The sequence below is a fragment of the Dipodomys spectabilis genome, unplaced genomic scaffold, assembly GCF_019054845.1.
Source record: "Dipodomys spectabilis isolate Male_0828 unplaced genomic scaffold, ASM1905484v1 ptg000022l, whole genome shotgun sequence".
Lineage (NCBI taxonomy): Eukaryota > Metazoa > Chordata > Mammalia > Rodentia > Heteromyidae > Dipodomys > Dipodomys spectabilis.
Window position 1 is genome coordinate 800,242 of NW_024870699.1, and position 9,547 is coordinate 809,788.

General features: G+C 38.9%; 1 pseudogene; it reads right to left on the minus strand.

The window, feature by feature from the left end:
- Window positions 1–1,375: 1,375 nt before the first annotated feature.
- On the minus strand, window positions 1,376–1,472 carry LOC122104125 (annotated as a pseudogene).
- Window positions 1,473–9,547: the final 8,075 nt, after the last annotated feature.

The window sequence follows — 9,547 nt, forward strand, 5'->3', positions numbered from 1 at the left end:
GTGAATACTAGGGATGACGATGAATATACCCAACTTCATCAGGAAGCCTACAGTGGACACTTAGACATTGTCCATGAGTTGGTGGCTCAGCGACAGATGCAGTAACTGTAGATGGCTGGACACCCCAGCACAATGCATATATATGGAATAATACCAGTGTGGCTTCTTTTTTACTTCATCATGATGCAGATACCAATGCCAAAACTAAAGGCCTCTTGACCCCCTTGCATCTTGATGCTGAGAATTGAGATAGCAAAGATACTTTGGATCTCCTTCTGTTGAACTCTTATGTCAATCCAGGCCTGAAGAACAACTTGGAAGAAACTGCATTTGATATGGCCAAAAGGAAAAGTATGTATCACTACATCTTTGAAGTTGTGGAAGGCTTTACAAATTGTTCTCCTCAGTCCTAACGGTTTGGTTAAGTTTCTTAATTTTCAAAAATGACAGTCCATCCTTTTATGTCCTTACAAAATATTTTCACAATCTAAATAAAAGAAATCTCGTTGTTGTTGGTTTTTTTTTTTTTTTTTTTTTTTTATTTGGTTGGTTGTGGGGCTTGAAGTCTGGGCCTGGGTGCTATACCTGCGCTCTTCGGCTGAAAGAGAGTGCTCTACCGCTTACACCACAGCTCCACTTCCAGTTTTCTAGTGGTTTATTGGAGATAAGAATCTCATGGACTTTCCTGCTCGGGCTGGCTTTGAACCGAGATCCTCAGATCTCAGCCTCTTGTGTAGCTAGGATTATAGGCATGGCTACTGGCACCTGGCAACAACAATCTCTTACTGTAAAAATTCATGGATTCTGTGGAATACTTCCAAGTGAATTGCCTGCATTTGATGTCAAAATATATTCAAGAGTTTTTATATACATCTATAATGATTTCTGCAGAGTTGGTTATTTTTTAATCAGAAATAATTTTAACTTATCTTTTGAAATGAGTAGTAGAGAAACTGAAGTATTTCTGGTCATTGTCTGAAAATAGTCTATTTAAAAATATTCTATAATCTATGTTTGTATAATGTCCATAATCTTTTTTTATTCTCTTCTAGTTATACTCTAAATTCTACATTGTTTTATAATATATAGGTTCATTAGTATGTCCTTTCAGATTGCATTCCAGATAGAAACATTTTAAGATTCTTTTTTTTCCTAGGTCCTTATACTATTTTATTTCTTTGGGTAAAAGTGACAAAGTTGTCTATTTTCAACAGTTTTGTAAAGGTTATGCTATGTAAAGGCCTTTCTAAGGTGAAGATTTTATACACTGAGGTCAAACTAACTTTTAATTATATGAATTACATGTATTATTACATTTGTAATTTTGTAATCAGCTTTTTAATAACTGTTTTTCATTTCTTGAATCTGAAGAATGAAAAATATGGAATACTTCACAAATTTTCATATCATCCTTGTGCAAGTGCCATGTTAATCTCTGTATTTTAATTTGGGTATACGTGTTGCTGAAGCATGTAGTGTCCTCTAAATTTAAGTAGTTAATGATGCAATCTTTAAACAGGCTTATATCCTTGGGTGCCTATTTGTAACAAGGAAACCTTATTATCCCTAACAATGCGATTGATCTTATTTCCCTAAAATTCTGTGAATACTGGAAAAAATTATATTGTTCAGTCGATTGCTCACATTTGAAATATTTTGTGTCAATAATTATTTTAAGTCTTTTTCATTTGGGATTTGATTGTAATTTCAAAAATTTATAGCTAGGTCCAAAGGTGATGGCTTTTTCAAGTACTTATTTATCCAACTGAGTTACCTTTGTGGAGCTAATGGATTGAAAGTAAGGCTTGATTAAGAGCTACTTCTAAACCTCTACAGCTGAAATTTTCCCAAATGAGGTCTTACAGGCACAAATATCTCCCTGACTCTTTACCCTTCTTCCATGTAGGAGCAGACCAACCAGAATATCTTACCGTGACACCCTAGATTGTCTTACTTGAACAAAACAAATCTTAGTTACAAGGGATCATAGAGAGATGAACATTTCAGACAGAACTGTTCAGACTAGAACGTATTTATCAAAATATAATTGTTTATTTTACCTACCATTTCAAAAGTAGCTAAAGACAAGGGGGAGAATAAATTGTTCATATGCATTTATTACCTAATGTCCTGGCCTGTCTACCATCCAACCATGCAGGAATTACACTACTACCTTTCTATCATCAAATATTTTCATAGTTGCCGTGGAAGTCCCTATGTTTCTCCTCATTATTAGGCCTTAAATTGTTAATGTTTTAATCACCATGTTTCCACTTGCTTCCAGGTTATAAATTTACAAATGGTAAAGCTTTAGGTCTAACCCTATCAAACACTAAGTTAGAGAAAAAAGAATAATATTTTGAAACATAGTTGCCTTTGAAACCCTAACCACAACAGAACAATGCAAAACATGTGCCTTTTTATTATATTATACATAGTTATCTATTTTATATTTATATGTGCTGATTTCATACTTCACACAGTGAAACTTACTAGAATTAGTTGATAATTTGGCAAATTGATATTTATTTATTACAATAAATACAATTGGAATATGAATAATTAGGTTTAGAAAATATTTTAGAATATAAAAGTTATCAGTACCATGACTTCAGTATAAATTTGTGATACCTTGTAAGTGTTCTTGATCTTCTGAATTCACATGGTAAAAAACAATGTTTTCCTCTAATCTATAAGGGATTTTACTCTGCTTCTCATGCATCATGGAAACAGAAAATAATTCAAGACCCATCTCAATTTCTCATTTCCTATATTTCAGGGCCCAAATATCTTGAGATGCAGAAATTAGCAGTAAGCAATTGTGAAATTCAAGGCAACTTAAAAGGAAGGAAGAGATCACAAAATCTGAGAGAATGTACTGTAATTCAAATTTTCAATTTACAGATGACCAGCCATTATGAGTGAACAAGATCTCAAAGTGTCATAAGATTATTTTTAGTACCTCTCCTCTAATGATTAATGAAAGATTTCAGTCCAGCATAAATTGGTTAAAAAATAGTTCCTGGAAGAATAGATCCATAATTGGTCTACCAAGTCATGGAAAACTTGACTTAGAGGTCAAATATAATTCAGAAAAACATTAATTGAAAAGCTCCTTAGTGCTTCAAAACACAGGTACTTCAGTACAACTTGGTTCTGTGCTATAAAAATGTTGTCACACTCAAACCAATGTTAACATATATTTAATCTGAAAATGTATTCCTTTTCAAATAAACTTTTTAAAATCACATTCTCCAAAATAACATTTGACAATTAGATGATATTTAGTGACATTACAAGTTTTTCAATTGTAGAGAGGAAGTTAAATAGAGTTGATTTATTTACCCAGCACTAATGCCAAATAGGTTCGACCATTTATTATACTGTAGAAATAGTACAACCCACCACTTTTGTTGTTCAGTAGGTACCTTCCAGAAATGTGTTAAATAGATCAGCCTCCCATATTTCAAACCCAAAAGTTAGCTAATAAAGTAAATTTCATCACTTAATAAGGTACATTTTAAAAAGTCACAAATAATTGCCTTATCATATGTTGTTTTATGTTTCCCTTATCTGTCTAACATAGTAAGAAATATGACTTTATGTCTTGAATTTGGATACTCTTCAGAGATATGACATAAAATCTGTCTGCTATTTCTATCATATTTCTCTATAGTAGTAAATTTTAGTTTACTTCTTTTTCCAAAACTCATACATAGAATAAAGTATTATCCCATGTTAAGTTAAATAATCACACACTATTGTACAAAGCCATTTATAAAAATTGGTAGTTAGGAATATATTCTAAGCCATTTTTAAACTTTCTTGTTGACTAAAGATGAATCTTCCAAATGGATGAGAATAACAGCATGTCTAGGTGTTTCACGTCTCCAGACTTGCAAATTGTTATTGCAGATGAATGAATTATGGAAATAAAAGCTGACATCAGTTCAAGTATATGCAGCATTGACATTCCATGGAATGTATATAAACCTGTCAAAATATCAACAGACAGTTTAACAGAATGACCATTAGGAATTTGAAACCAGAGAGGAATAATAGTAAAGACATAGAATTAATGAAAAATGGAACAAGGGAGATGTACAAGTACTTACGTTGAAAACAAAAATTGCAACTTTGGTGGGGGGGAGGAAGATTGTGTGCGGGGCGGGGGGAGAATGGGAAGGGATGGGAAGGGGAAACAAAGGCGGAGGCTACAATACTTGATAAGAAATATACTCCTTATCTTGCCCATGCAATTGTAACCACTCTGTACAGTATTTTCACAATAAAAAAAGAAAAATAGAACAAGGGGCAAGTACAGCTATAATACTCAATGTACACATGCGATAAAGGAAGTGTTAAATCAGAACTAAATCTTGGAGAAGGGGTAGGAATGATAGAAAGAGTGACTCTGATCCAGGAGCATTGGACAATTTGATATATTTAATTGTAACACACTTGCACAACCTTTTGAAATTCAGTGAAAAAACACAAAAAGCAAAAACACATAAAAATCACAACCAGGGCTGGGAAGGTGGCTCAGTGGTAGAGTGCTTGCCTTGCATGCATGAGGCCCTGGGTTCGATTCCTCAGCACCACATAAGCAAAAAAAAGCCAGAAGTGGTGCTGTGGCTCAAGTGGTAGAGTGCTAGCCTTGAGCTAAAGAGCTGAGGGACAGCACCCAGGCCCAGAGTTCAAGGCCCATGACTGGCAAAAAAAAAAAATCACAACCAAACATCCATCTCTAAAGAGTATGAATATGATCCCTCAAAATTTTAAATAGTTAATGAAGGGCAGTCTTTGGAAAAAAACAAACAAAGCTTTTAAAAGAGGGCAGTTTGGGGTTGGGGAGAATTTTCAACAGATTTAAGTAGATTGTCTAAGATTATAAATCACCTACATCTGCTGCAAACCTTATCTTTCTTCTTCGAGTTCTCTTTGTCTGAACTGGATAGTCCTATCCTCAGACACACTTGATAGCTTAAAGATACTATGGAAGAAACAAGATCAAGAACATATTACCATAGATTGTTACTGGAAGTAAGTGAAAGTAATTGTTAATGGATGTGGAAACTGATCCCAGGAGAGGAATTGAACATAGAGGAATTTAAAAGTTCAAGTGAACTTTTGTTTTCCTTTTTACTGTACAAGAAAAGAATCGAAGGCTTGAAGGAAACTGGCTGTTTTGAGTGTCTTCTTTACTCATATAAACTTGTCTGTAAACTTCTAGTTGAGAGCATTACAAAAGTAAACAATGTGCCTTTTGAAGGCCAGCATAGAAGAAGAAGAAATAATGTTGTTTTAAAAGTATTGTACTGCAAAGAAACAAAGATATGGAGGCTTTAACGTGTCTTATGAATGGATGTTTCACTCCTGAGCTGATTCTCTTGTTGTACGATTCAGTTATCAATTCCTTTAGTCTGGTTCTGAGTTCTCCATAGCAATAAGGATTCCAAAAAAGCAGATTGCAGTGAGTATGATCAGCAAAAGCAGCCTCTTCAAAAGCAGCCTTTTCTCAGACCAGTACTCCTTTAAGTAGGGTCCCAAAGAAATACCTGGGGTTTCTTTTATTTGCTTGTTTGTTTAGTTTGTGCTGGTTCTGGGGCTTGAACTCAGAGGCTGGACCCTGTAACTGATCAATTGTCTTTTCTGTCCACCTACCTCCAAAGCTAGTATTCTACTAATTGAGCCAAAACTTTACTTCTGGATTTTTTGGTGTTTAATTACAAATAAGAGTTTGACAGACTCTCGTGCCTGGGTTGGCTTTGAACTAAGATAGTAAGAAACCCAAGTGACATCAACTGTATGGACTTCTGTCTTAAACCAAGAAATATAAGATGAAATTTATTATAAAGCTAATATTTGACAATTTTTAAAAGAAGAGAATATGTCCAGCAAAGAAGCCATAACTTTAAAAACTCAGCAAAAGTAGGTGCACTGAATCATTTTGGAATTATTTTCTCTGCTTACAAAGATTACTGTTGATGTTATCATTCCTTTTGGGGAAACTTAAAGTCATATTTGCACTTTTTTGTTAGTTGTGGGGCTTGAACTCTGATCTTGGGTGCTGTCACTCAGCTCTTCAGTTCAAGTTGAGCACTCTACCACTTTGGATACAGCAGTACTTCCAGATTTCTGGTGGTTAATTGAATATCAATGTCTCATGGACTTTCCTGAACAGGCTGGCTTTGAACCACAATCCTCTGGTCTCAGCCTATTGAGTAGCTAGGATTACAGGCATGAGCCATCAGCACCCCGCTCATATTTGCATTTAGTGCAGTTAATGACAATAAGTAGACAAAGAATGGAAATCTGAATCAAATGATGTGACATTGCAGGTTTTCAGAATAATAGAGGTAGCAATAAATATGTCCTCTTTTTCCATTTTGTTACATTAATGACTTATGAGCTATGAGACGCTTGCATTAGCATCCTCTTCCATCTGTGTAGGTGTATTTTGTTTCAGGAAATGTTCATAGAGAAAGAGAAAGACAGATTATTAGAAAGCAAAGGAGATCATGTATGAAAGAACAGCATAGAAGGAGATACATTTATCACCCAGAGATTAAGAACTAGCTTAAGAGGTTTAGAATGCTAAAGGCAACGAGGAATATTCCTAGGTGACAAGTTCTTCAATAACCGAAAATGATTCCCTGGAACACTTTCTGCTATATCTTAGTTACTATCATTTATTCCTTCCATCTGGAGTTATTCCTTCTGTTCTGTCACTACTGTTAACTAGCCTCTGCCTTTTTGGTGCCAAGACTGGCCAAGAAGGTTTCCAAATCTCACTTAGACTACCTTTCTCATTCTGATTAGAAGTGACCACTCAAAACCCTGGAATCTTTGAATTTACAGAATTAATCTTCACCTGACATCTAAGCATATTCCTGGCATTAATTGCTGTGACCGAATGAACAAAACATTTTTTCAACACACTATCCTAATATAGGTAACGTACATGAATTAGGGACTATTGTCAGGTATCAGTATGGAAAGAGGAATCATATATTCCAAGTATGGATTCTTTATTTTTTTTCATTTACTAACTAAATGTTGCTGTTGTTTTTGTTTTTGTTGCTGTTGTTGTTTTGCCAGTTCTGGGACTTAAACTCAGGGCTAGGGAATTATGCCTCAGCTTTGTTTTTTCTAAAGGGGAACACTCTACCACTTGAGGAACAGCATCCCTTCCAATGTTTTTTTTTCTGTTTATGTGGTACTGAGGAATTGAACTCAGGGTTTCATGCATGCTAGGCAATCAACATACCATGAAGCCACATTCCCAGAGCCCTTAATAACTTTCTTAAGATGGCATTACATTTTCATTCGGTGACTATGTATCATAACTTTGGATAGAAATTTTTGCTAGAAAAGTACATAGAACAAAATACTAAGTCCAGTAAGGCTAGATGGAAAATGAATGATCGTCACGGTCTAGCCAGGGCACAGAGGGGATTACTTCATGGACCTGGTACAACAGAATGAGTGAAACAGCTCCTGACCCACAACCCACCTCCAGAATGAGAGGTAAACCTTGGTTCCAGCCACTTGGGGACGCTGGCCCACCTCCTCCAGCACCCATTCAAATCAGTTCCTATGAGGGAGAGAGATTGAAAGAAGGAATATCAGAATTACACTTAAGCCAGGTGCTGGTGGGTCAGGCCTATAATCCTAACTACACAGGAGGCTGAGACATGAAGATCAGGGCTCATAGCCAGCCCGGGCAACATGAAGCACCTGCAATTTTCCAACAGATTACTCACCTGAGCACAGTCAGGCTGTACAAGGAGATAGATGATCTGTCTCTCTCTCTCTGTCTATCTCTGTCTCTGTCTCCGTCTCTGTCTCTGTCTCTGCCTCTGTCTGTCTGTCTGTCTGTATGTCTGTCTGTCTGTCTCTCTCTCTCTCACACACACACACACACAATCTCAGAGCAGTGCCTCTCCTGAGTTTGTTGGAGACCAGATGTACAGGGAGCACCAGCAGAAGCTGGCAGAGCTGGGAAATGTGATCGCCCACTAGACCTGTTGACAGCCGGGGAGGGGGGAACAGGCCAATTGTATGTGTGTGTGTTGGGGCGGGAGCGTTCCTCCCAGATATTCACATCAGTTCTAACCACCAGGACCCTCACCTCCCTACTGGGTTTTTCTGGGACCCTCTTCAAATGAAAGAGTGACCCAGCACAGAAGACAAGGGCTCACACAGCAAGGGGGGGGTCTATCTTCATAATCCAACACCCTCCACCCAAGTAAAAAGGAAAAGACCCCAGAAGGCAGGTGTGAACATGCTGCACTCAAACTCTGACTAAAGACACCAGGTTCCCACCAGGGAGAGAAAGGGTGCAGATACGCCTCTGTGTGGCTCCCATTAATCCAGGTCAGGGGCTCTGTTGTGCCCACTCCTCACCTAACCCTGCATCTCCTCGTTTCCTGGGACTCTGGCTGCTAGGGATGGGAGTGGGATCCTCAGGCCAACACTTACCCCCATCCCTTGGGTGCATTTGTGGCAGGGCCTTGGCCAGACTGTGGGGCATGGGACAGGCAGGGTTCACGGTGGTTGGGAGGAGAGGAGATATGGGGTCGTGGAATACGGGCTTATGTGGTGGCCACTCACATATGCTGCTGGGAGAAGCTATTGGAAACTGCTCTGGGAAGGGCAAGCAGCGATGGAAGAGGCATGGTAGACACTCAGGCCCAGAGCAGAGGACAGGGGTGCCATGATTAGGTCAGGGCCACAAGATGGCTGGCAGCACACCATTGCACCTTTGACTGAGGACTCCAAAGAGGCACTGCAGTTCTGAGCCAGCAGCACCAAGTTTGAAACGCTGTGCTGAGGGGAAGGTGGTAAGGGGGCCGGGACAGGGGTGGGCACGTGGTGGGGCTGACCAAGGCCTCTCCTCCTAGGCCTCGAGTCTCTTATCACTCAGCCACCTCTAGCTTCCTCAACTGCTGGTAGTGGTGTCAACCAACAGAGGGAATCCCAGTGCTATAGGGCAGCAGGGAATGTGGGCGTGGCCACCATTCTTTTATCCCATTGGTCAGAAAGAACCAAGAAATAATGTGGGTGAGGCTGGAATCCTGTGATGCAGGCAGAATTGGCAGAATCAAGATGACAGCAGCCCCTTTCCCAGGGAAAGCTGTCCAATCCAATTGGGGAAAAGAGGGTGACCTGCTTTAGCTGGATGCCTGCATGCCTGTATGTCTGTTGCCAGTCCTGGACCATGAACTCAGGATCTGGGCACAGTGCATGAGCTGCTTTTGCTCAAGGCTAGCCCTCTACAACTGGAGCCACACACTCCACTTCTGGCTTTGTTGGCACAAGTTGGACAGGGGTCTCAAGGACTTTCCTGCTTAGGGTGATTTTGACCATGATCCTCCTATAACAGCCTTGTAAGTATCAAGGAGGACTGGTGAGAGCCAGTTAATCATTGGTGCCTGGTTAATCATTGGTCTTGCTGATGTTTTTGGACAGACTGGTGAGTTCCCTATCCTGAGGTTTAAGTGGTGGGAGCTGGAGCCCACATTTGGAATCCTGGTCCTGCCAC